This window comes from Zosterops lateralis (genome assembly GCF_965231275.1).
Source record: "Zosterops lateralis genome assembly, chromosome: 2".
Classification (NCBI taxonomy): domain Eukaryota; kingdom Metazoa; phylum Chordata; class Aves; order Passeriformes; family Zosteropidae; genus Zosterops; species Zosterops lateralis.
In genome coordinates, this window is record NC_139763.1 from 92,314,684 (window position 1) to 92,320,303 (window position 5,620).

Consider the following 5,620-nt stretch of genomic DNA (forward strand, 5'->3'; position numbering starts at 1 on the left):
GAAATACCCAGGCAAAACCACCACCCAAGTGAGCGGTGTTTCCAGGCAGTGACCCCCAGCTCTTGCCCCCCATTACACAGCTGGAAGCTCTCTGCATGGGGCCCATCTGTGAAGCACTTCCCTGGAGGATGTCCTTTGCCCACTCCAAGAGCCACATCTGTGCTGTCCAAGCTTCTGAAGCACATTTGAGCATGCAAACTACACCTCAGTGCTGTCCTGTCAGACTAGTGGAAGCTTGTGCCTCCTCACTCAGGGGTCTGTTCTGCGCTGCCAGACCTTCCAGTGCTCCTGTTAACCCCAGAGCCATGCAATGTGGTGGTACAAGGTCAACCTCAGGACACCAGAGCACCTGGGACTGTGCACACGAATACAGTTTTGTCCATATTGACATTTAAAACTGTACTGAAACAAAAAGAACTCTCACAAGACGCCGCAGACTCTGCCTATCCCAGCAGGTAGCACCTGTACCTACCTCATTTTCAGTATTTACTTTTAGCCATAGCACTTAAGATACTGAGATAGCATTAAAAGGTATGAACTGTAAAAGGTTTCTCTACTGAAAGAGCACCCCCTCCTTTAAGACACCGCATATCTGCCAGCTTTTTCTATTTAAATTTAGAACAAAAAACGAAGTTTACAGACCCTGAGCAAATCCCCAGTACAGAGCACAGTGGGACTCCACAGTATGTTGTCACTCTCTATCTCCTCATGCTCAAATCTGGACAAATCCAATGCCATTGTGTCCTTGCAAGGAGAGGGCAAAGGTGTCGACCTCTGAGGAAATAACCACTGATTTTTAATTTGACCCAAGTCAGAAAATCCTGACCAACAGGCTAATGGGGAATTAAAAGAAGCACTGAGATAGTTTATACACGGATTCATTTTCTCCTTCTGAGTGATGGTACCAGACATGGAGAAACATGAGCTTACTGTTTCCCACCAGCAGAACTGGACATCACAGTCCTCCACTCAGGTCCCCACACAGCAGCACAAGCCCTGTAGCAGCAAAGCCACATTTCTGATACCATCCCTTGCTTTGGCTGCAAGAGGTGAGGGTGTAAAGAAGGCAGGCTACAACAACACAACATGCGGTTCTACTGGGACAACTGCAGTCGTTTGGTGGTGTATCCCAGTCTTGCAATGACAGTGAGCCCTCTCCAGGTGCACATATCCATAAGGTAACACCACCAGGAACAACTGCCACTACTAACCAAAACCAAAAGGCCAGAAAAAACCAGTGGGAGCTGCTGGTCAGTGGCTGTGAGCAGTCAGGTATTTGCCTGGCTGGTTCCAGTACAGCCTGGGATTATTCCAAAATTCCAGCTATAGGGAACATTTTAAAAGGAGGTTTTCTACAAGTCTCCATTCACGTTTATTTTTCAAAATTAACAACTGTGGTGATCACAGAGCCAACACTGGCCTCGAAGCTGCGGCCAGGTAAAGAGCCAAACACCAGTGGGGGAAAAGAGCCAAGCATGGTGAAAACGAAGCTTTTCAAAGGCGGCAAAGCACTGCCCTTCTCCACAACTCTCCTCCTTGAAGTCAAGCTGAGCTCACAAGCAATGATATCACAGAACACAGTTCATAACATCCTAATTTGCACTTCCAGCCAGCACGACTCCATTTCTTAACTCTTTATAGCCGCGCAGACCTTGTGGGCAGTTCATTACCGACAAACCCAGGGTCAAAAAAACCCCACTGCTCCCAACAGCCACAGAATCGCCCACCTGCCTCGGCAGATGGAAAACCCTGCCATCAAATCACTTATGCTTTCTCTGCAATTCAAAGAGTCCAACCCTTGGCACAAGGGTTGGTGGGTTAGCTCAGCACTTTGACAACATTCTGAATAAAATAAAAACCCAAACGCGGTGTGTTATTTCGCAGAGCTCTCCTCGCCGTCCCTCCTGCCCGCCCTGCAGCGCTGCCCGGCGGGGTGAGCCCAGACACAGAGCACTCTGTTTTGCATGGCGTGGGCAGGCAGGGCACCATGGGCAGAGCGTTCACACCGCCGCGGAGCCTCCCGCACCAACAGGGCTCCTCTCTCGCAGGGCGGGAGCTCCGGCGGCCACAGCGCTGCTCGCCGAGCGGGCCCCTCCCGGCACCGGGGGGCTCATCCCGGGATGCCAGACCCGGCAGCCTCACGGCCCCCGCCCGCCTTGCCTTCCACCTCCGCCCAGGCACGGGGACAGGCGGAAAGCAGGGCAGGGCGGCGGGAGGCGGCGGGGAGCCCGCCGGGGCTGTGGGCCGCACCGCCCGGCCGGGCTCGGGCCTCAGGCTGCCGCACCGCACCGCCCCCCCAGCACCGGGGTCCCGGCGGCGGGAGGGCGTGGTGGGGCAGCGGCATCGCCCCCCCGCTCCGCGGCCAACCCGCACAGGCGGACGGGCAGATAGACGGATGGACAGACAGACGGGCGGGCGGACTCACCTCCCTCCCGCGGCCGTCCCATGCCGCTGCCGGCGCCGACCCGACCCTCCGCCGCCGCGCCGCTCCCCGCCACCTTCCCCGGCGGCGGCCGCTGCTGCCGGGGCCGCTTTCCGCTTCCTGTGCCCGGCGCCGCCCCCCCGCAGCCCGGCCCTCCCCGCCGGAGCCACCGCCCCCGGGAGAGGCCGCCCTGCCCGGGAGAGGCCGCCCTCACGTTCACTGGGACCACGGCCCCTAAATCCCGCCAGGCCGGGCCGGGCCCTGCTGCAGCCGCCGCTGTGGGCCCTGGGCGGGACCCGGTACCGACCCCCCAGGCCTGGCCTGACGCCTGAACCTCTCCCTCAGCCTCCCCCTCACCTCGGGCCGTACACACGCTCCTGCATCGCATCTCCTGCCGCTGCTTTCCCCATCGCCCCTCCGTGCTGCCGGTGCCCACCCCATCAGCCCCAGAGGTCTCCCAAGGCTCTGCAGCTCTCCCCACCCAGCCACACTCCTCCCCTGTCCTGTGCCATCACCCTCTCCTCCAGGAGAAAGATCAGTCCCTTGGAGCTATGGCTCCCATGAAACCCATGTCAGACTACTGTCCTTGGGTTTCCCCCAAGGCACTCTAATGCCTCACTTTTGGGACCCTGCAGCTGCAGCGCCCTTTGCCCCTGGTCACAGCAGTTCTGCCATGAGAAAGGAACTCCTGCTGCCCAGGGAGAAGGGCCTGGTTTGCCTGCCTTGGGCACCAAATTCCTGCACCACTTGCTCTGGGCAGCTGGGAAGGAAACAGGAGAGTCCTATGTTAGCACAAATAATTTTTTTCGACATGTAAATGTTGCTCCTATTTCATTTCACCTATGTGTTGTCTTGCCCTTTAAAAATATTTAAGTTTTCGGGACATATAATGAGCTAGCAACTGGGAATGTATGAAGAAAATCTAGACCTCCTAGATTCCAGTCCTGCACTTTGAACTGCTCAGGAATGACCCAGGCCACAAAAGGAACAAATGCAGAAGAAAATGAAGTTATTCCCATTAGATACTGTATGTTTTGCATTAGTGTGGCTTCTGTAGATGGCATCTTTTATTTTTCCCCTCCATTTTGCCTTCATTCCCTTTTCCAAAATAATGCCACAGTTATATTTGTGGTGCTTGCCCCCTACTCAACACCAATAGCTCACAGAATGGCTTCACAATGAAACAGTCAACCAGGAATGACAAGAAACCTTTCCATATCACTCTGATTTGGTAGTTACATTACCTCCTATTTTGCATGGCATACATGCTTACCCAACCCTGTGACTGACTGGAAGAGTCTGATATCAACTGATAGGCTCCATCTTGTATTATGCATCAACATGTGTCTAAACTTGCCCAAGGCCTGACTACTCTGCTGCATTCCAGGGACTGTCTCTGCCCTGAAAAGTGTCTGACACCCTGCTGAAAGCCTGCCTCAGCCTCACTGCCTCCTAAGGGCTCTCCGCTGCTCATGAGCTTGTGTCCTCCCTGCTCAGAGGTGGGCGAAATGTGACAAAAGAAAACGGGTTTGAGCTGATGCAGGACACACCTCTGGGGCAGGGGAGAAACCGGTACAAGGACCAAAGGCTATGGAACCTCAGGGGAAAATGTTAACAAGGGAAAGAGGCCTTTAGCAAAGATCTTTAACTTGACTTCTTTGAAAGCAAAAATGAAGCTCTGCTAAATCTATTTCTTTTCCTACTCTGCTGCCCCAGGAGCTGCTCAAGAAGAGTTAGAGGATTTACAATAGTAATTTCATGCTTTAGAGAAGCAGGACTCGTTGCAGTACCCCAGGGAAAGGAGATTGCTGAGATCTAAGGGAGGGATGTATACAAACCTCAGTGAGGACCAGCACCCATGCCCTGCCCAGACCTGGTGCAGATACCTGTCAGACCCAGCAGTGAAGCCCCTCACATCTAACTAGGCCAAGGTGTTACACAGAAGACTGGCAGAGGAGGAATACACTGAAGATGGGCTCAGGGGCAGATTCTGAGATATTGTTACATGCTTATCTCTCATCATCTGTTTAAACCTCTAAGACATGAGGAAATGTTTTGTATGAGTCAAGCTACCTGTGTAGTAGGGTCATAGTTCAGAAATTTGTGAAGTGCTCTGCTCCTGTACACTACTGAATAGGTAAAATTAGACTTTATCAGGGTTTTCTTTAAGGTACCTGAATGGATCTCCTAGATTCACAGAATTGTTTCAGTTGGAATGTACCTCTGGAGGTCCAGTCTCCCCATTCAAAGCAGGGTGAGCTAAAGCAGATTGCTCAGGGCTTTGCCAAGCAGGGTTTTGAACATCTCCAAAGACAGTCCACAAGCTCCCTGGGCAACCTGTTCTAGTGTTTAATACATGCATGGTAAAAATGGCGTTTTTCTCAAATTTAAATGTAATTTCATGTATCTCAGTCTGCATCTGTTCCCTCTTTTTTTTTCACTATGTCCCACTGAGAAGAGCCTGGATCCACTTTTTTACTCACTTCCAACTGATATTTATACATATTGATACACATTTACACACATCAACTCCACTCTGAAACCTCTTCTCAAAGGTAAAAATATCCCAGCTCCTGGTTTGTCCATGTCAAACAAAGTTGGTCTCTGGTCTAGAGTGTGCTTGTAATGCAAGACACTTTTCACTGTTCCATTCTCCTCTGCTTTGATCTTTTTCTGTTCTTGCTGAACGGTGGCCAGGAGATGTTTTAGGAAAGATTTGAGAGTGGTCAAGTATATGGTCTGGCACTGCTTTATGGCATGATCTTAGATGCACACACAGACAGGTGAAGAGCTGGGGCACTCATATGAAGCCAGGCCCAAACTGTTTCATGAAATGGCAGACAAGAAAGCAACAGGATTTCAGGTTCTTCATCCCTTTCCACAGCAGACTGGAGCTCATTTTATGAGATTTATGAGATCATAAATAGCTTTGATTTGCTCCAAATTTGTCTCTTTTCTCTGGAAAAGAAAGCAATCCTTATAATGTAAATGTCAATGCTGCAACCTCAAATTCACTGGAAGCAGCAGAGAAAGGCCAGTAGATGCCCTGCACTTATTTCAGCAAGTAAGTTAATAATTCTTTTCTGCTTGAGCCACAAAAACACAAGCCTTTTTCAGATTTTACAAAAAGCAACTATCTGTCTTTCCTTAACTCTCTGTTGATTTTTTTTTTCAACAGCAACATGATTAGCATTCTCA

General features: G+C 51.3%; 1 protein-coding gene across 1 annotated transcript in view; it reads right to left on the reverse strand.

Moving 5' to 3' along the window:
- The window catches only part of VANGL1 (VANGL planar cell polarity protein 1), a 42,841-nt gene extending 40,264 nt beyond the window's left edge, over nt 1-2,577 (reverse strand). Inside the window, exon 1 of the mRNA XM_083855143.1 lies at nt 2,426-2,577. The gene's annotated coding sequence lies outside the window, so the exon portion shown is untranslated. The remainder of the gene's footprint in view (nt 1-2,425) is intronic.
- Nucleotides 2,578-5,620: the final 3,043 nt, after the last annotated feature.